Source organism: Hypomesus transpacificus, chromosome 8 (assembly GCF_021917145.1).
Source record: "Hypomesus transpacificus isolate Combined female chromosome 8, fHypTra1, whole genome shotgun sequence".
Taxonomy (NCBI): Eukaryota; Metazoa; Chordata; class Actinopteri; order Osmeriformes; family Osmeridae; genus Hypomesus; species Hypomesus transpacificus.
Window position 1 is genome coordinate 1533778 of NC_061067.1, and position 22912 is coordinate 1556689.

Here is a 22912-nt window from a genome sequence, read left to right on the forward strand (position 1 = left end):
ATTAATATGTAAATTAAAAGACTGCTAAAAACAACAAAATCCTTATTTTATTTTAATAGCAGATGGTATTTCAAAACGAGGGTTAAGTTTGATTGGTAAAGTACGACATTTCTAATGTTCTTGTTCAGCACTGTGTGTCTTTTAATTTAATGAAATTGAAGCTTAAAGGCCCTGAAGATAGATAGAATAGATGTGCTCTATAACACCCCTATCTGCTTAAGTGTGTGTGTGTGTGTGTGTGTGTACACGTGTGTGTACACGTGTGTGTACGTGTGCAACATTATAATTCTACTAAGAACGCTCGTTGTTTAATCAGAACTTATTTTAGAAGCTGTGTCCACAACACATGGTTCCAAGAAAAAAAAAGATTATTTGTACTATAGTCAAAGTATAAAAGTTAAAAAAAGTAAAAAAACATTGACACAGCTTTTAAAATCCTTTAGATGAGTTTTGTATGAAGTCTCCTCTGTTATATTTAAAGGGAGGGTCTCATGCCTTTAAGGTGTCCAGTTCAAACCGGTTAAGGCCGAATCAGGACAACAACACCTCCCTTTAAATCTAATGAACACAGCAGGGCCCTGTGGGGCTAAATTATCCTCCCCTTTAACCAGAGAGTAGGACACACTGCTGAACCCCACCACACACACACTACCACACACACACACTACCACACACACACTACCACACACACACTACCACACACACACTACCACACACACTGAATATGCAGTAGTGTTTTCTCTGTCCTTGTCTGGAAGACTTCTGGATCAGATGCAAGTAGACATGGAATACAATGTTTTGCACAAACACCTACACTGACACACTCATGCACACACACACACACACACACAAATATGCTTAGTCACCAGGCCACAGCAGCTGCTTACAAAGTCTTTAAATATTTTTTTTTATCTTTATCAAAATAATTCCAAATGTTTTTTTCATACCACACAAAACAAGAGGATTATTTGTTTACAAGGCAGCAAACAGTCAAGATGAATAGCTCTTCATTTGTCATAATAAATCAACATTCGGGAGACATCCTATAAAATAGTCAATGCAGAAATGCATTCTTGGTGTTCTTGCTCCATTGACATTCTGATGAAGATAAAGCTGAAGAGGATTCTCCCCCCCCCCCCCACACACACACACACACACACTCACGTACACTCCCTTAGCTAACATGCCGAGAGAAGCTTCATAAAAACTAATATTGATGGCGGAGCTGATAATCAAGATGCAGATAATCCTATAACTTCTGTGAACTCAAACACACACAGTATCCAGTACTGCCATGCATGTGTGTATGTGTGCGCGTGTGTATGTGTGTGTGTGTGTACGTGTGTGTGTGTGCTGTATCTGGGGCAGCTCTGTCATGTTGATTAGCTGGAGGTGTGAACACAGTAGATTGTACCACATCTCCATCACCTCCTATCTGATCACAGTCAGACTCCAACCCTGCTGCAACACCCTCTCTATCTCTCACTCCCTCTATATCTGTCTCTCTCTGTCTCTCCACATCTCCATGTCTCTCTCCTCCTTCACTGTATCTCTGTCCCTCTGTCTATTGTCTCCTTCCGTCTCTGTCTCTCTCATCTGTCCATCCACTTTTCTCTGTCTTTGAAAACACACAAAAACTAAAGGGAGGGATGGAAAAAAAATTCAGTAAATGTGCCCAATGACTTAATGACTTTTTTAGCTAAACAAAAACAATAACAATTCCCCTTATCTGAGTCCTTATTACCATGAAAACGCTGTTTCTCTTCAGCATGATCAGACTGGGGCTGTGGTGGTGACTGCTTAGTGCCCGGGCATCAACAGATCGCAGCCGTCTGGCAGCCTCGCCCCTCCAGCCTCGCCCCTCCAGCCTCCCCCCTCCAGCCTCGCCCCTCAAGCCTCCCTGACACCAGCCTTGCCCCTCCAGCCTCCCCCCTACAGCCTCTCCCCTCCAGCCTCCCTGACACCAGCCTCACCCCTCCAGCCTCCCCCCTCCAGCCTCTCCCCTCCAGCCTCCCCCCTCCAGCCTCGCCCCTCCAGCCTCGCCCCTCCAGCCTCGCCCCACCAGCCTCGCCCCTCCAGCCTCGCCCCTCCAGCCTCGCCCCTCCAGCCTCGCCCCACCAGCCTCGCCCCTCCAGCCTCGCCCCTCCAGCCTCGCCCCACCAGCCTCGCCCCACCAGCCTCGCCCCACCAGCCTCGCCCCTCCAGCCTCGCCCCACCAGCCTCGCCCCACCAGCCTCGCCCCACCAGCCTCCCTGACACCAGCACTTGACATCTCCATCTAGACTGTGTGATGATGTACATAATTACACTCAATTAGCACTTAATTAACGATGCTGAAACAAAAGGACAGGCCCTGAGGGTTCTCTCTCTCTCGCTCTCTCTTTCTGTCTTTCCCTTTATCTCTCTTTCCATCTCTACCTCCCTTTCTCTCTCTCTCTCTCTCTCTCTCTCCCCTCATCAGGGAAACAGAACATGTCAGCTGTTGACAATGTGCCATCTGTCCTGGAGCCAGAAGATGGGCTTATGCGCCCCCCCTCTCTCAGCCCCTCAGCGGCCATACGACATGTTGAAACATTAATCGGGTCCTTAGGCGAACATGATTACAACTCACCATGTTAATTACCTAACAATTAGCAGCCGTCACATCTAGGGGCAATCAATGAATTAGCTTGTGATTCCCCTGTCGAGCACTCACCCCCCCCCCCCCCCCCCCCCCCCCCCCCACACACACACACACACACACACACACTACAGTACAGTACACACGTCTCTCCACGGTACACACACACACGCTCACACACACACGACTCAGAGGCCAGGAAATGTGCAAAGACCTTCCTCACATGAAGTAGGATTTTAATTTTCACATCCACCAATTTGCTTTCTTAATATCCCAAGGTGAGTAGGGAAATCCTTTCACACGCCTGGTGTGTAAGCCTTTCAGTCTATTTCAGATTTTTTTCTATTTTTATTTTCTATCGTTTCTCTTCGGTCTTTTTTTCCGAGGCGCCTGAGGCGCTAGTTTTAAATTCAGGGTAAAATTGGGGCAAAAAAAAAAGAACACATTGAAGCATAATCACAATAGAGAAAATTGACAAATTGGATTTCGTGTATTTCTCTTTGTCTCAATAATTTCCTTTACTTACCAGTTGAATAATGAGACAGTTCTACTTTAACGACTTGAAATATGGATCTTTGTGCACATTTGGAGTAGGAACAAAATTGTTGAAGCAGGTGCAGTCATAAGACTAATGATCAATAAAAGAGGCTCATATTTCATCATTTTAAGGCCTAAAAATGATCATATGAAAAACGTTCACCGCTTAGAATACGAGCCATCCGTCACATACCTAAATTGTATTTCTCATATTAAAACTCCAATATTTGACGTCACACAGCGCTACGAGACAATCTGATGAGAAATATCACCTTTCACCTAAAAGTACAGAGAGGATTAGTCCTGCTGTGTTGCCCCCTACTACTTGATTACAACAACATGTTGTTTATTCTCCTGGTGTAATGGTGGACACCAGTGGTCCTTCTCTCCCTCATTCTCTCTCTCTCTCTCTCTGTCTCTCTCTCTCTCTCTCTCTTCCCCTCCCTCTCTCTCTCTCCCTCATTCTCTCTCTCTGTCTCCCTCATTCTCTCTCTCTCCCTCATTCTCTCTCTCTTATTCACTATCTCTCCTCTCCTTCCTCTCTCTCTTTATCCCCCTCATTACTCTTGATATAGGCGTAGATATTACCACCCATATTACCACGGTCTGGCTTGGCCTTTTCACTGCAGCTGGCTCCATGCATCCAGGTAATTCTTCATCCTGCCTACAAGCTTGTTCCATATATCCCCGTTATATATGCGCTTAGCCAGGGAACCCATTGACATATTATATTAGTATAATTATATTCATTCCCTCACTGCAGGAGAAGAGCGTGCAGGACCGTATAAATACTTGCACCCATTTCTTCAATTCAGACGCATAATTAGACAGGGTGTCCGAGAGTGGTCGCACCCAGCAATCGAGAGGGGGGGGGGGGTTTAAATGTCAGCACCCACCCCCCCACCCCACTCCTCTGTGTTCAGTGGAAGGCCAGGCACCAGGCCCAGCAAGGCTCCCTGTCCCTCTAATAGCCTCGCCTGTCTCCTTCTTAATTTGCTGAAATTGCAAAATCAATAGGTGTAGTTGTAGTCGCGCGTCCCTGTTTTAGTGGGGAAAGATAAAGTCTACGGGAAGGCAATCTTCACTTTCAATTTGCCCTGCTCAGCATCACCAGCATGCTCTTATCACTCTCCTTAAAGAGAGGAGAGGAGGTCTGGGAGGAGGAGATGAGGTCTGGGAGGAGGAGAGGAGGTCTGGGAGGAGGAGAGGAGGTCTGGGAGGAGGAGAGGAGGTCTGGGAGGAGGAGAGGAGGTCTGGGAGGGGTCCACCAGCCCTGCTGTGTGTGTATGAGGTGCTGAGGCTCCCTCTCTCAGACAGCACCTCCAGGCTCCCTCTCTCAGACAGCACCTCCAGGCTCCCTCTCTCAGACAGCACCTCCAGGCTCCCTCTCTCAGACAGCACCTCCAGGCTCCCTCTCTCAGACAGCACCTCCAGGCTCCCTCTCTCAGACAGCACCTCCAGGCTCCCTCTCTCAGACAGCACCTCCAGGCTCCCTCTCTCAGACAGCACCTCCAGGCTCCCTCTCTCAGACAGCACCTCCAGGCTCCCTCTCTCAGACAGCACCTCCAGGCTCCCTCTCTCAGACAGCACCTCCAGGCTCCCTCTCTCAGACAGCACCTCCAGGCTCCCTCTCTCAGACAGCACCTCCAGGCTCCCTCTCTCAGACAGCACCTCCAGGCTCCCTCTCTCAGACAGCACCTCCAGGCTCCCTCTCTCAGACAGCACCTCCAGGCTCCCTCTCTCAGACAGCACCTCCAGGCTCCCTCTCTCAGACAGCACCTCCAGGCTCCCTCTCTCAGACAGCACCTCCAGGCTCCCTCTCTCAGACAGCACCTCCAGGCTCCCTCTCTCAGACAGCACCTCCAGGCTCCCTCTCTCAGACAGCACCTCCAGGCTCCCTCTCTCAGACAGCACCTCCAGGCTCCCTCTCTCAGACAGCACCTCCAGGCTCCCTCTCTCAGACAGCACCTCCAGGCTCCCTCTCTCAGACAGCACCTCCAGGCTCCCTCTCTCAGACAGCACCTCCAGGCTCCCTCTCTCGGACAGCACCTCCAGGCTCCCTCTCTCAGACAGCACCTCCAGGCTCCCTCTCTCAGACAACACCTCCAGGCTCCCTCTCTCAGACAGCACCTCCAGGCTCCCTCTCTCAGACAGCACCTCCAGGCTCCCTCTCTCAGACAGCACCTCCAGGCTCCCTCTCTCAGACAGCACCTCCAGGCTCCCTCTCTCAGACAGCACCTCCAGGCTCCCTCTCTCAGACAGCACCTCCAGGCTCCCTCTCTCAGACAGCACCTCCAGGCTCCCTCTCTCAGACAGCACCTCCAGGCTCCCTCTCTCAGACAGCACCTCCAGGCTCCCTCTCTCAGACAGCACCTCCAGGCTCCCTCTCTCGGACAGCACCTCCAGGCTCCCTCTCTCGGACAGCACCTCCAGGCTCCCTCTCTCGGACAGCACCTCCAGGCTCCCTCTCTCAGACAGCACCTCCAGGCTCCCTCTCTCAGACAACACCTCCAGGCTCCCTCTCTCAGACAGCACCTCCAGGCTCCCTCTCTCAGACAGCACCTCCAGGCTCCCTCTCTCAGACAGCACCTCCAGGAGCACAGGACAGGGCCAGCAAGCCTCCTCCTGACAACAGCAACCAAGAAACCAGCTCACACAGGAGAGGAGCAGAGGAGGAGGAGAGGAGGAGGAGGGGAGGAGGGCAGGAGGGAAGGAGGAGAGGAGGAGAGGACCAGGGGAGGAGGGCAGGAGGAGAGGACCAGAGGAGGAGGGGAGGAGGAGAGGAGGAGGGGAGGAGGGGAGGAGGAGGGGAGGAGGAGGAGGGGAGGAGGAGAAGAGGAGGGGAGGAGGGGAGGAGGAGAGGAGGAGAGGACCAGGGGAGGAGGGGAGGAGGGCAGGAGGGGAGGAGCAGAGGAGGAGGAGAGGAGGGGAGGAGAGGAGGAGTGGAGGAGAGGAGGAGTGGAGGATAGGAGGAGGGCAGGAGGGGAGGAGAGGACCAGGGGAGGAGGGCAGGAGGGGAGGAGGAGAGGAGGAGAGGACCAGGGGAGGAGGGGAGGAGGGCAGGAGGGGAGGAGGAGAGGAGGAGAGGACCAGGGGAGGAGGGCAGGAGGAGAGGACCAGAGGAGGAGGGCAGGAGGAGAGGAGGAGGAGTGGAGGAGGAGGAGAGGACCAGAGGAGGGGAGGAGGGCAGGAGGAGAGGAGGAGAGGACCAGGGGAGGAGGGCAGGAGGGGAGGAGGAGAGGAGGAGAGGACCAGGGGAGGAGGGGAGGAGGGCAGGAGGAGAGGACCAGAGGAGGAGGGCAGGAGGAGAGGAGGAGGAGAGGAGGAGTGGAGGAGGAGGAGAGGACCAGAGGAGGGGAGGAGGGCAGGAGGAGAGGACCAGGGGAGGAGGGCAGGAGGGGAGGAGGAGAGGAGGAGAGGACCAGGGGAGGAGGGGAGGAGGGCAGGAGGAGAGGACCAGAGGAGGAGGGCAGGAGGAGAGGAGGAGGAGAGGAGGAGTGGAGGAGGAGGAGAGGACCAGAGGAGGGGAGGAGGGCAGGAGGAGGAGGAGGAGAGGACCAGGGGAGGAGGGCAGGAGGGGAGGAAGAGAGGACCAGAGGAGGAGGGCAGGAGGGGAGGAGGAGAGGAGGAGGAGGGGAGGAGGAAAGGAGGACCTTTGCGGTTGATTGCAGAACTAATTTCACGTGTTGTAGAGAGATTAAAGAAACGTTAATCTGGATATTAAGAACGTAATATGTCAGAGTTAGGGGTCAGGGCTGCCTGCAGGAAATCCATAGAAATGAAAATTGGATTGGATGATGAAGATGAGCCAGCAGAGAAATAAAGGAAGAGGTAGAGAAAAGAGAACATACATTTGTGTGTGTGTGTGTGTGTGTGTGTGTGTGTGTGTGTGTGTGTGTGTGTGTGTGTGTGTGTGTAAAAATGAATCCAGAGAATTGCAGATGAGTACAATCATTGCAATTCTTGGAATCTTCTAATTATTTTGTGACATTTCTGAATCATATACTGTAATACAATAAGCAGATCTGCAAAAAGTGGAGATGAAGGGGGGGGGGGGTGAGAGAGGGTAAGAGAGAGAGAGAGAGAGAGAGAGAGAGAGAGAGAGAGAGAGAGAGAGAGAGAGAGAGAGAGAGAGAGAGAGAGAGAGAGAGTAAGAAAAGGAGAGAGTAAGGAGAGAAAATATTTTCAAATCAGCCTGTCATTGGTTGCATTTTAAACATGTTGTTTTTTGTGTCGTAAGTGTGCGCGAGGGAGTGAAAGACGAGGGGTGGAGCGGACGCAATTTGGTAAACACTCACGCGGATGCATATTTATGACTTCACATCGTAAATGCACTTCATGATAAGGCGAATAATTCAGACGGCACATTATAGGCAGCACTTTAACATATTCTATAAGCCGAGCTAAAGACGGCCTTGTTTGCCATTTCACAAAAACATACCAACAATAGCTCATTCTCTTGTCTTGGTTTGTCTCCATACGCAACCAATCACACGGCGGCACACAGCGCTGTTTTCTAATGAGCATACTGCCACCTACTGGCGATTCCAAGAACTTCAGAAATCTGACAGGTGAAACGTGCTTCCGTATTTACGGTTGTCTCGTCAAGGGTTTACATTTTTTCTGTCTTTTTCTGTCTTCTCAACAAAATTGGTTGAACAAATGAGTGTCTACTGGATGTATATCAACAGCCATGCTCACAATTATAACACTTTTATGTACATTTTGGAATTTTGAATATGAATTGAAGCTTTATTGAGAACTATAGAAGGTACAATTTCTGTCGAAACTGAGGTGTGCTTGCGGCCGCTGCAGCGTTATTTTTCCTCACGTACAAACCTATTGTTTTAATCTAATATATTGTTTAATCTAATATAGTGTTTAATCTAAAGACAATAGTTTTCATATTCATATATATTTACATTTTACAAGTATGTCTGTATTTTAAAAATATGTATGCCTTATGTATGCCTACTATTTATGAAGATGGCATAAGTTAAATAGAATACAACATACATTAGTCTACTTGCTGCTTATTTACCTTTCAAAATATTAAGAGTGAACGTGTGAATGAAACCAGGTTCTCTTATTTCCCTTCATGCAAGAATTAGTAAGGAGACACCTCACATCGTTGAAAACTCCAGGCTACAATTTACAATTCTGTGTAAAAATGGTCCTAAACTATATTGACTTGACCTTCCCATGAACTTTTCCCCTTCTACTGATATTTTTAAGTATTTATTCATATTACATTTCATGAATAAGAAATCCCTTTGAAAAAAGCTGATTCAAACAACGTTTTCACATTTTCCAGCAGTCTCTTGCTGGAATTGCGATTCAGGAAACCATCTTATAACTGAAAAAATGCCCCCAAAACATGTGTTTTTGGAAAACTGGTTATAAGGACAAGTTTGCAAAAAAAAAAAAACGGATTGAGGCATTTCCAATAAATGTTGTTTAGCAAGTAGCTAATTAAGAAGAGTTCGTTCAGACTATGTAGCGAGGAAACTTGACGTTCCAGCTTTCTGTCGCTCACCTCGTATATGAGTCATCTAACCACTCCAATTGTTCGGATGATCAACATTTGTTCTCTATTTCAATTTCAGTCAGCCTACCAAACATCCACTGTAATAGCCTACAGTTATACAATTCCGGTAATTCTGTAAAACTGTTCAAAAAACACTGTATGAATTTGTTTCAGCCCGGGGGACTAACATTCATGACAAAACAGAACATGAAATATAACGGCCCTTGATTTGTATCGGCTGTAATGTCGTTTTCTTTCTACGTGAAGTAGCCTTATCTAGGTCACCATTCCACTTCACCCCCTATAGTTAAGGTGTTTTCACTTTACACCCACACACAAACACATAGGGTCACGGGGAGAGGAGGGAAGGCAGGACCAACGGAGAAGGGTGTGTAAATGAACAGAGAAGTAAGGTTAAGCAGAGAATGAGCGACAGTGGAGAGCGTGCTAAGCCAACATGTCTGCTGTACTGTACACTCTTCAGAAAGTCAGGCCGATGAACACCCTGTTCCTTATTTACAGCGTCAAAGAAAGAGAAGAGAAAGAGAGAAAGTTACAGAGAAACACAGCTTAGAGAGAGATCTACAGAGAGAGACTCAAAGAACACATCCCTGCTCATGTAATACAACATTTGGCGTTCCCAAACCCAGCAGCTATTTTCCACTTCCATATATTCTTGAAATGTATTACATGATAATCAGTTTGCTTCTATATTTACTAGAAAGTATAATGCACTTACTCAATTTGGAGGTTGTTTTTTTTTATTATCAATGTCTATTTTTTTATACGAATAAATGTAAATGATTAATTCACCTTTTAAAAGAACCTCTATTTAGTGTATTTTGAACATGTGCAAAGAAAGGTATTGAAAATTATAAAGCGTGACCAACCTTTGAACCAAACGCTGTAATGAGATCGGGTCCCATTTTGCATTTCATGATAAAGGTTATTTTGCCTCTGATTCAACTGTCAATCATCCCTATGCAAATGAACCTTCCTGTCTCCAACCAATCATGATGAAGTAATTGTGCTCCTCATGATTGCATATGATGGATGGCTCCTCCCCCTACACCGCCCCCCCAGACAGATTCAAATTCAGAGGAGATATAGCTGTGTTCACACACACAGGTATGCACACATTTTTCCAAGCACAGGTAAAGGTATTCCATTAAATGTCATCATCAAGAGTGTTTTTCTGAGTGTTCTCACACACACAATGGTGGTCTTACACACACACACACACACAAATTCCCTCCATGCATGAAAGTGTGCCACACAACAAACCTGATCAGCAATGAACACACTTCCTGTATCACATACACAAGCTGACACGCCCAACAACACATTAACCTGAGGTACAGACATATGAACATGCAGAAATTCACAGTGCATATTGGACTTAAAAGCAGATATCAGAATAAAGAAAGATGTTTACCTTACGATTGCCTCCTCTCATGCCGGCCTACTGCCTTACTGTCCAGGTGTGTGTGTGTGTGTGTGTGAGGGAGTGTGTGAGGGAGTGTGTGAATACTGACACTGGGACTGGAAATAGAGGAGAATCCATTACGTTTGGAGAATCACCCAGAGCGCCCCGAAATGAGGGGCAGGAGCCTGTCAGAGACCGTGTGCACCTGCTCCCACTGGTGTGTGTGAGGGTTGTGTGTGTGTTTCTACATGTGAGGGTTGGAGGTTTGTGTGCGTGTGTGTGTGTGTGTAGCCCAAAATGAGGTGCAGGGGCCAGACAGTGACCTTCTCCCAATGAGCCCCCCTGTGATTTATATACCGTGCTCTTATCCTTCTGTGCACTCACTCACACACACGCACACACTACCACAGAAAACGCTAACACAATACCACACTAACATGCACACACACACACAAATACAGAAAGATTAACACGAAGCCTTCCTGGTTCTGTTCCTGGTTCTGTTGCTGGTTCTGTTCCTGGTTCTGTTCCTGGTCTTGGGGAGTGATGTTGTGTCTAGGAGACAGACTGGACCTGGGAGAGAACATCAGTCCTCAGGGCTTCCTGTACCACAGCTCTCCTTCTCCCCCTCTGTCCCCTTTCCTCTCTCCTTCTCCCCCTCTGTCTCCTTTCCTCTCTCCTTCTCCCCCTCTGTCCCCTTTCCTCTCTCCTTCTCCCCCTCTGTCTCCTTTCCTCTCTCCTTCTCCCCCTCTGTCTCCTTTCCTCTCTCCTTCTCCCCCTCTGTCTCCTTTCCTCTCTCCTTCTCCCCCTCTGTCCCCTTTCCCCTCTCCTTCACACTCTCTCCCCTTCCTCTCTCCTTTCTCTCCCACCCTCTCTTTGTCTCTCTCTCTTTCCTCCATGTCTGAGAGCCTACTCTGCTGTCCCAGGGGCCAGGTAAGGAGGCGACCTGGCATAGAGAAAAGGGCCACTGAGCTCCTATTGGCTAATACATGCTGATTAAGGGGGCCGGGCAACATCTGACTGTAATTGAACCTTCAACCCCCCCCCCCCCCACCTCTCTCTCAACTTCCCTGTCTGTCTCCCTCTCCCTCTCTCTTTCCCTGAGTCTCTCCCACAGAGCAGCAGGCTGTAATTCAAACCACCAGAGCCAATTATGCATATGATCCCCGGGATGACCAATGACCTTCCATCCGCTTAATTTGTTTACGATATTTAAATCAGCCCTCGTTTGACACAGACGCTGGAGGGCGCCTACAAACTGCTAAACACCCTGTTGACACACACACACACACCCTGTTGACACACACACACACCCTGTTGACACACACACACACCCTGCTGACACACACACACACACCCTGTTGACACACACACACACCCTGTTGACACACACACACACCCAAAGACACATAGAAGCGCTACTGAACACCTCTCTTTCTTACATGTTCTCCTCTCCTCTATCCCCCTCTTCTTACCTCACCTCTATGTACATCTCCTCATATCGCCTCCCCCACTCTCCTCTGCTGACCTCTACTCACCTCTCCTCTTCTCCTAGCCTTAATTCTCCTTTCCTTTCCTCTTCACTTCTCTCCTCACCTCCTCTCCCCTGTTGCAACACACTCCTTCTTCCTCACTCCAAACAATCTTCACTCTCATTCTCCATTGTCTCTGTCTCTCTCCTCTCCCGATTTCTTTCATTGTCTGTTTTTGCAGCAGTACTGTGTAATGGAGTAGTGGTACTGTAGTGTGTGAGTATGTATGTTCAACTAATGTGTTACACACACACACACATATAAACACACAAACCACTGACATGCACATGCGTGTATTCGTATCTATAATTTCATATCAGTCCCTCTGGAGGGAGTTTTGTGTTTATTCTGATCCAAGTCAACTTCATCAAAAACAAGAACAAAGTGCCAAAGCCAATCAATTGGATGTATTCATGAAAAATGCATATTGTTCTTTTCTAATTACACGCATTGTAGCTCGTAATAAAGCGGTGTTCATCAGAGTTCAGATGAGAAAGAACGTGAGAGAGAAAGAGAGAGAGAGAGGGAGGAAGAGAGAGAGAGAGAGGGAGGAAGAGAGATAGCAAGAGTGGGAGAGAAAAATAGAAATGGTTGGGATAGATTGAGAGAAAGAGGCAAGCAAGGTGATTGTAAGAGCCTAAGGATTTTCTCTGGTCTAACACTGCCCCCTGCTGCTGGTAGGTGGAACCACATGCACCGGGCTGTGTGCTGGTTCATCCCTTACAGTAGAACACATCACCCAAACCTCATATCTCCTCAGAACATACAACTATGCAACGAGTGAGATTTTCTCAAATAGCAGCTGTAATTTGTCACATTGGACTGCAATGTGTCATAATAAGAATTGGGTCTGAGTTGCATAAAGAGACTTGGTTAATTAAACTGTCCCCCTGAATGTGTGTGTGTGTCACACATTACACAACACAACCAACAAACCCAACACACACAGAGTGTGTGAGTACTGTAGTAGACCAGACAGACAAGGTGAGGCCAACAGCAGGACTATCCCAGAAGAAGTTAACGTAGGCCTCTCGTGAAAACAGCCACTCATCTGAATCTGGCCAACCCAGAAACGTCTGATCACATTTAGCGTTGTAGCGCTGAGATGAAACCTGTGGGAGAAGCCCAAGCTGATAGAACCTACGGTGATGATGGACCCAAGGCACCAGAAACAGAAAAACAGAAGGGAATTAGAGAGACGAGGAAACTTCAGCTTCTCCAGCAGTTTTTGTTGAGTTAATTCCCGCCTGACAGCGAGGAGTGCTTAGCTTGCCTACGGAGAACTTGAAGGAGAAAGATTACATTTTAGCTTTAATTAAAGCAGCTCATTTGCATAGCTTTATAAATCATAATATATGCTAATGTGCATTTATATTAGAGTGCTGCGTGGACAGTTAATTTGGCCTAAAAACGTCCATAAATATTCGTTAATGTTATTTTTAGCTCCAATCATTAAATATTTTTTAAATCATGTTTTTTTTTGTCTTTTTTGTATCAATGATATGTTTTCCATAATTTCCAGTCAGACGCAATTAAGTTCATGATTCATGTCAAACCGCATGACATCTGCAAGCGCATGGGTAACTCAAACCATAATTGTGTTTTCTGTTACTACTGCGGTCAGAGTCGTGTTTGTAAATGCTGTGGGAGGTTTGAGAAAAGATACCTTAGCAAAAGCATTGTCTGTGTTTACTTTGCCAACAGACCATCCTGTTGACTAATCACCTACTGGATATCTGCCATCTCTGAGAGCAGAGAAGGAGATAAAAAGGAGAGAGCTAAATTCAGCATTTGACTTCTTATCGAAAAGTGAAGAATACCCATTTGTTTATGTGCCATTTGTCTTTCCCCCCCAAACGCAGTCCTTTGAACGATGCCTGTCACCCTGTGTGCTACAGTTCATCTCTCCGAGTGTCTCTATTCGGATGTCACGACTGTAGCGTCAAGCAGACGAGAGGTGTGTGATGCCTGTGGTGGCTGTGGCCTCTCCCACTCCCCCTACTCTCTGAGTGGACCCATCGGCTTCAGGGGACAAGCCTCATTACAGGAGCAGGTGACTCCAGCCTCCTCGCCCTTGTTATGCATATGGAGATCATCAATCCAGCCACTCGACGGTGCTCTCCAACTGAGCGGGCCCCGACCTGTAACCCTGGATCCCAGCGCTGGGCTTTCACCCCTGGAGAGAGGAGCAGACTAAAGATGGTCAAGGGCTGAACACTTCTGGAAACTGTTTCATGACTTTCCAAAGGAAAAGCTCTGGGTTTCTTCCAATGAAAGGAGAGGGGAGGGAAAAACAGAGGTTAGATGGAGGGATGGATAAGGAAGGATGATGAGGAGAGCAGGGTTCATTTCTATGTGCAACATTTGACACTCACAAACCCCCCCCCCTCCTACCCCCCCCCCATGCTCTCTCGACTTCTCTTTCCCTCTCCTGTGTGGTGTGTGTGAGAGTGTGTGTGTGAGAGAGTGTGTGTGTGTGTGAGTGTGCGTGTGTGTGTGTGAGTGTGTGTGTGTGTGTGTGTGTTCCCCTCCTCCTCACTCCACTCTGGAGGCTGTAGTTGCTTTCATTGTGTCCGACCCAGCCTTTGTTATAGACGAAGGAGTTTGTGTGTGTGTGTACACGCGGTCGCACTTGTATGTGTCCGTGTGCATGTGTGTGCGTGTGTGAGAGTGTGTGTGTGTGTCGGAGGAACAGAGGCTACTTTCTCCTCCTCCTCTCTCAGTCGAGACTCAGGCCTTCCTCCAAAACAAGAGACCGTGTTCTCCAATGAATCATCCCTTTAATCACACTCTAATGGCTCTCTCTTCTCCGGCCTCAAAGCTTCACCTAATGGATTTTCAAATGGAGCTGGATGTTGTGCAGAGGAGAGCTGGATGGACTCTCCTGTTATTTCTTCCCTCTGATGATCCGTGTGCGTTCTGAATGCTTTGTTGTGATGGAGTGTGGCCAGATGCAAGATGAAACAATTTCCGGCAAACGGCTTGGAACAGCAGAGTGCGGGAGAGCCTCTCCACTTCATGGTGACTATTAGAAAGCATTCGGAGAGCTTCGACTGCCAGTGTGTTCACTCCAGCCCGTAGCGTGTGTGTTTACCAAGAGGAATATGGAGCCACACTTTCTTTGGCCCCGCCATCGTCTTACGCATTTGATGAAACACTTTGTGAGTCAATGACCGACACACGGCTGATTGATGAGTCAACTTGAAGTCAAGATGCAGAGAGTAGACCTGATGTGAAACTAGAGTCTAAATCTTGCCTTATCATGAACCTCGTACTAACTAGATGACCAGTTCAATTCAGTCATACATTTTTTTTTACAATTATAAAAAGATCTCATTGTTACACCCTGCAGTAGTTGAAAGCACATTAGATGGCATGGTGTGACACAGTGGGGTCTCAACCTTGTGTAATTATTCAAATGGAACTGGCTGATTCTCAGCTTCCTCCCCGGAGCTGAAATGACACGTCATCTAATTAACCAGAGAGAATCGACAGCATGGCGTCACCTCCATTAGGTCCCCACTGGAAACGAGACCTGTCCTCAGGGTTCCTGTCACAACGGCTGCTCTGCATCCAGCGTGACGTCTCAGTTCGTGTCGGCCTCTCTCTCTCCAGCTCTCTCTCTCTCCCCCTCGCTCCAGCTCTCTCTCCCCCTCGCTCCAGCTCTCTCTCTCTCTCCCCCTCGCTCCAGCTCTCTCTCTCTCTCTCCCCCTCGCTCCAGCTCTCTCTTTCTCCCCCTCACTCCAGCTCTCTCTCTCTCTCTCTCTCCCCCTCGCTCCAGCTCTCTCTCTCTCTCCCCCTCGCTCCAGCTCTCTCTCTCTTTCTCCCCCTCACTCCAGCTCTCTCTCTCTCTCCCCCTCGCTCCAGCTCTCTCTCTCTTTCTCCCCCTCACTCCAGCTCTCTCTCTCTCAATCGCTCCAGCTCTCTCTCTCTCCCCCTCGCTCCAGCTCTCTTTCCCCCTCGCTCCAGCTCTCTCTCTCACTCACTCCCTAGCTCTCTCTCCCCCTCGCTCCAGCTCTCTCTCTCACTCACTCCCTAGCTCTCTCTCTCCCCCTCGCTCCAGCTCTCTCACTCACTCCCTAGCTCTCTCTCCCCCTCGCTCCAGCTCTCTCTCTCACTCACCCCTCTCCATCTTGTCACCCGTTCTCTCACACACACACTCACAAACCAACTACTGCTGTCTTTGTAATCATGGCCAGGGAACCAGGAAGGGAGCGTTTAAGGGAAGGAGAGAGTGGTCGGACGGAGGTTGTCGACATTGAATTGAGAATTGAAGTGAGAGTATGATCCGACTGGTCATGGATTATTGTCCTGAGATGACTGGTTCACTTGGAGGCCAGGTGTTGTGTACCGAACGCTGCTTGGCTTGGTGGGTGCAGAAAGATATCAGAAAGATATTAGATTCCATGTTTTAATTTGGTGTCAAGTGATCACTGCTCAGCTCTGCCTTTCTTAACCATGAGCTCCAGTCTCCGTGCAGGTTCTACAGAAGTCCTGTAAAACACATGTGAACATGAAGCTGGAAGCTTCAGTTTGTGTTGGTTGCTGCCACCTTCCTTAAGCCCTTACTTCTGTGCTTCCTTCCATACGGACTTCAGACAAACCTTGGCCGGGTTGCCCAGATTCGTTAAGAAGCTCTTAATGCTAAGATCTTCTTAAAAACGTTCTAAGAGCGTTCTAGAGCGCCCTTAGAACGTTCTTAAGACGCTATTAGCGTTAAGAGCTTCTTAACGAATCTGGAAAACCCGGCCCTTGTAAACACTTCCCTGAACACCAGAGGGCCAACACGTCTATACAGAATACAGTCTAGGATAGTAGATCTCCCTTCCTCTCCCTCAATCACAGTTGCCCTCTTGGTAAATATCTCTCTCTTAAACACACACACCAGGTTTAAGAATTATTTATTTTTGTAAGAAAGTTTGTAAAGGTTTAGAAAATATGTATTTTAAAAAGGTTAGAAAAAAGGTAGAAAAAATATTAAAAAAAAAAAAAAACATTTAAAAAGGCTGCAAAATCTTATTTTTAATTTTAAGGTTCTAAAAAATTATGAAGACTTCTGTACTCTGCTTTACTCTGTTTTATGCCTCTCTTTCCCCTCTCCTCTCCTTTCACTGTGTGTGAAACAAGTTTCAAAAGGTTGAAAAACTATTTTCGTAAAAAAGTCACAACGGCCACAAACCTACCAAGTAACACACACCAGATTATGCGCACACCCGGTGGCACACACCAGATAACATACACTAGGTAATACACACCCCAGGTAACACACCAAATAGCACACACCAAGGAACAGACACACGCACACACACCAGGGGCACCCTCCTTCCTGGTCATCCCTGATTGGAGGAGACAAACAGGTCAAGCATGATTAACTACCTGAAGGGGTCATTATTGATTTCACCTAGAAGACATTTAGAACCAATTCAACCTCTCAACATCTCAATCACACACACACACACACACACACAGACATCAAGAGCCTTTCCCATCTCCCCGCCCACCCTTTCTGTCTCTCTTGATCACAAACTCTCTATCCTCCTTTTGCACACTCACACACTCACACACACACTCCAACCTCCTCCCCCTGGGTCCTCCTACCTGACCTCCTGATGTGGAGTTGCCCTCTTCAGGAAATCGAGGCTGCGCGTTCCAGATGGCCTCCTATCGATCCAGCCCTTTGGTGGGTCAAGCAGGGAGTGTTTACAAAGGGCCAGACTGGATGTCGCTGAGCTAGTGAAACGTCACACAAGCTAACACAAGCTTCTATTTTTGTTTTCTTGCCTTGTGACTTCCCTTCTGTTTCTCACCTCACTTTAATGGGTAGGAACAACCTATCTTGTTTCTCAAACATGTATTTACTTATTATTATTTTCCCACCTTAAGTACTCACAAGGGGCAATTCTAGGATCAGACCTTTAGGGGTCAGCTTCCAATGAGAATGTGACATGAATACAGTGCCTTGCAAAAGTGCTAAACCCCCTTGCTAATAAATCCTTAATTTCACTGGATAACAATTAATACATGCATTTATTATAATGCAAATTATTGAATGAATGAAAAAAACAAGGATTTCCCTTTTTTCCATGGGCTACTGGCATCAAATGATAATGAACTATAATAAAGTTTATGTTTTTATTATTATTATTTTTAGGGGTACTGAGATTACATTTAGGGGTTAGAGTTTAGGGTTGCTTGAGAGCACACCTGAAAAGGATATAAAATCGCCACTGCTACTCCCTCAATTTTTGCACTACACTGTGTCAAAATGTGCGTCTTGTTCCCGAAGATTCCTTCGGAAGGTTTAGGCGTTAATTTAGGTTTTGTGGCGAAAAGTGAAGCTAATGGTAGCTAACTAGCAAGCCACGGACGCATTTACCTACAGTAGAACATGAGTTCAATAGCTTGTTGAGCGATAGATAAAACTGCAAAAACGTAACTGCAGAAACGCAACAGACACAGGCCAGGGTGCTAACTTCTTTTGTAGAGCTAGCTATGTTTCCAGGCTGTCATTTCAACACCCTGTATTTTCGCCCTTCATAGGCTACTGGTTAGCTCTTGCAATCCCACACAGCATCATTTAGCTATCTCAGCTGAACAAGTTAGTTTTACTTACCCGGGGTCTGGGGGTCAGGTCTGAAGCTTGGAGCGAGCAACATAGTAGCTACATCATTACTACATCCAGCTAGGATGTGCTCTTCAGTCGTTGATAGTGATAATCCAGTTATCCAAAGCACCGGGTGTAGTGGTAGCAATGAGTATAGAAACACCAGTTAGCAACCAGTTAGCTAATACTTGGTCAGTTCTGTTTTCTCTATTTGTGCGCTGTTGAGCTAGTACTGTGGTGGAACTGATATATTATTAAAGCAATAAACCACGTGAGGGGCATCAAATGATGATCAAAGTCCTGTAGAGCAAATGATGCCGGTCCGAAAGATGGAACACCAGAAGCCAAGACAGTTTTTCTTACTTACAGCGCGGACAGTCGGTCACATGACACCAAAGTCTTCAGACAGGGACGTTGTTACTGACACAATCATCGCTAGATGGCGCTTCTTGCATATAGCTTTTTTTTTCTTGCGTAGAGAAATGGCAAACTCGGAATAGGAAATTGCCTTGTCAATCTGTCATTCATTTTCGATAGTCGTGATTATTTTATCATTACAATGTTTGTTGTCTAAACCTTCAATCATTCAACAAAATGTAAGTTATTGCAAGGCCGTAGCCATGGAGTCAACATTGGGGGGGACGAATATTTTTTTTTAAATGATAATTTCGGACTGCGTGCCTGGTTGCCTGTCGTAGGGTAGCACATTTATATTTCTATATCAAAATATTGGGGGGGACATTTTGACCAGATTTGAATATTGGGGGGGATGTGTATTATGATTACGGCCTTGAGTTATTGGCTAAAGGATATCACACACGTTTTGGTTTAGACTGCAATTGGTTTATCAATAAGTAGCCCCGGACATTATCAACATTTTATAGGCTGACTGATTCTTGCATTGTTGTCCCCCCAGTAAGTATAAACACACAGGGACATTGTAGACATTCAATGGTTTAGATCCAGTTATCTTCACAAAACATGTATTCTTCTATTTATCTATCATCTATCCATCCATCCGCCCTCTCTCCCTCTCTCTCTCTCTCTCTCTCTCTCTCTCTCTCTCTCTCTCTCTCTCTCTCTCCCTCTCTTGTTCATACATGTACTGTATGTGGTATCTACATGTATACTGTGTGTGGGCATATGTGAGGATGCGTACAAGCTTATGACAGTGTGTGTGTGTGTGTGTGTCGCAGGGGTAATTATGAGTAGGGGGGAGAGATCAAAGGAGGCACATTACACTCTACGTCTCCATGTTCTGCTGGTGGTGTGTGTGATCTCCTCAGGGCTTTGATACAGTAAGCTCTTTCCCTTAATGTTGCACGGATAAAAATACTACAGCATGTAATCTGGCATTTATCCTTGGAGAGAAGGAGCCCTGAATGTGACACATGTCAGGAGGAAGAAATAAAGGAGGGGGGGAGGGGGGGAGATAAGTGGAGGGGTGGAGAGTGAAAGAGAGAGAGAACGAGGGAGAGGGTGAGAGAGAGGGAGAAAGTTGGAGAAAGACGAGAAAGGGAGAGAAAGAGTAAGAGAAAGTGCTTGGTCCACTGGTCCTCTCCTCCCAGACTCCAATGGAGGACCAGTGGGAGGGGGGGTCTGGTGGGAGGGGGGTCTGGTGGGAGAGGGGTCTGGTGGGAGAGGGGTCTGGTGGGAGAGGGGTCTGGTGGGAGAGGGGTCTGGTGGGAGGGCCAGGGTGGAGCTAGCAGCTCTCTGTAGCAGGTGTTTAGGGTAGGGTGGAGCTAGCAGGTCTCTGTAGGTGTTTAGCTTTAGCTTGGTAGTACAGCTGCAAACAGGATCCAGGATGGTGAGCGGGGTGTGTGTGCATGTGTGTGTGTGTGAGAGAGAGAGAGAACATGTGGTGTTTTTATTCCAGACTTCATCAAAGATCTGTTATTCTTTGCTCCACTGTTGGAGGAATGGTTTCATTCATTATGATAAATGAATTCAGTGGCGTCATGGCGAACCAGCGGATGAAGAAAATCCTAGAAAAATCCTAAGAGAAGGCTCTTTGTATGTGTGCTTTTGTGTTAGTGTATGTGTGTGTGTATGTGTGAGAAAGAGAATGTGTGTACTTTAATACGAGTGTGTGTGTGTGCTGTAATTGGAAGTAGCTGGAGGATTTACATCTCCTGCTTATTACGAGAGGGGGGGTGTTACCCTTTCCAGCTTTTCTCTAGTGACAACAGCACCATCTAGTGGTGTACAGGCAGAGAACAGGGGTAATTAACCCTGGATGTGTGACAATATGGAGCTTGAAGATACCTTGAATTATATTTGTATTGAACAATCATGGGTAAATGCCACATTCATGAAGTTAGAAAACTTAAATTCAAACCTAACTATAAAGTTTTTCCCTCCGATTTATGTTTATTATTATCATCGCTTCACAAAATCTCCTCTAATAAAAAAGTGTTAAACTTCTCGTATAATAGAACAATTTCTATCTAAATTGTAAAATATTGTTTCTGTTTATCGATGTTTCTTCTTTAATGTTTCGTTTTAATATATATATATATATATATATATATATTGTAAATCTGCTATTAATAAATACATTGATTTATTTTTTATACCCTGGGTGTGTTTCCATTCCCTCCCACAGCATGAGCACGAGACACGATGAAGCTGTTACTATCGGCATGGAAACAAGAAGTCTGAAATGCTAAATGTCCCAGCATGCAGTAGCAGAGTGGTGGAATCCCACACCTCAGGACTGTGTTCATGAAGTTTATTTCCTGGTCTCGTAAGAGTCTTGTGTGAGTCTCCATAAACCACCGGAAACGACAGCTAGCCGTGTTTGAACCACGATCTGGTCCCTGTGACAGTAACCAGAGATGGCAAAAGTACATCACATCATTCACTCGCCGAGCCTGTTAACACAGCTGGCTGGAGGAGAGAGGTAGGAGGCTGGGGAGAGAACAGCCAGCAACACCAGCCCTGACAAACACACACTCACCTGACACACACACACCTGACAAACACACACCTGACAAACACACATTCACCTGACAAACACACACACCTGACAAACACACACACCTGACAAACACACACACCTGACAAACACACACCTGACAAACACACACACCTGACAAACACACACACCTGACAAACACACACACCTGACAAACACACACACAAACACACACTCACCTGACAAACACACACTCACCTGACAAACACACACCTGACAAACACACACTCACCTGACAAACACACACACCTGACAAACACACTCACCTGACAAACACACGCAGATCATTGGTGCTGGGCAGAGAGGCAAAAGTCTCCCAATAGACATATCGGTTTCTTCCCATATCCACATTAGACATGCTCTGGTGGGGCTCTGTTCAGTAGGCTACACACCGAAATAGTTTACTTCCTGGTATGGTATGAAGTCCCACCCACTGCATGACTCCTGTCAGAATCCAGGAATAGATTGAACTCTATAAGTAGAGTTCAGTGTTTCTCTCATCTCAAGGGTGTAGGTTTGCATAGGATCCATGGACTAGTCACCACCAAAGTTTGGGAAAGACACAATTGTCCCAACCAACATTTTGTTATTTTTCGAAAAAAGTATTTTGCAAAATATATTTGCAAACCTCATTCGTATTATTATCTGTAGTATGTTTGTCGCCCAGAACAGTGAAAAATACATTTCCAAGTTAACTAATGCGCCCTCGAGATAAGATTATGTCATTTAATTGGCTGAAGTGGCAGAGCCTGAAACACTTATGACTTGCAGAAAGAGAGCTGGCAGTAGTCTGACACGGTAAGCTACTAAATACGCCAGAAAATAATAAAGCACAATATTAGTATTTCGTTTGGTCTCAGCATTGATAGTTTTGAGCCTTTTGTGCTTTGTATATAGGAAAATTACACCCAAAAAGAAGAGAGATATCAGAAATGTTTTCACCACCCCAGATTAAGTAATTATTAGTAAGCTATCAAGAAGGTCGATTGCAAACCTGCTAGCCTCATAAAGTTGTTAATGTAGTACAGTGATTTGCTGTCACATTAAAACATGACGTTTTATGTAACATTTACATTTATTCATTTAGCAGACGCTTTTATCACAAGCGACTTCCAAGAGAGAGCTTTACAAAGAGCATAGGTCACTGATAATAACAACAAGATAGCCCCAAAGTATTTCGGGTAGCCAAAACAAGAAGCACACATTGTGAACAACCAAAAAATAAGTGCCAAAGAGAAGAACCATAAGAGCATGTAGTTAAGCAAGTTACAATTAAACAACATGAATCTTTAAGTGCAAGTGTACCTGTAGAAAAAGCAAGTAACTGACATGTATACATCTGTGATATAAATAAACTTTATAAGCGAAACTGAAGGTGTCAGAATAATTGCAAAACACGCATCAAAGTTGTCGTGTGTGAGTCTGGCCAAGTATGAAATAGTTGTGTGGTCATTAGAACCCGTGCAGTTGCTCTTGAGAAAATGAGCTCGGCTACACAGCCGGCAGTTCGCGAATCGGCCTCACGGTACTTTGATCGCCAACACAGTGACCTAGCCCCAGCGCCGTCTCAAGTCGGACAAAAGGTCTAACAGAATTCACTGTTTCAAATCAGCCGACTGCAGTGCTGCATGAAGTCAGTCGATATCGAATGCACCTTAAGTCAGAGTCACATGACCTGTCACCAGCAGG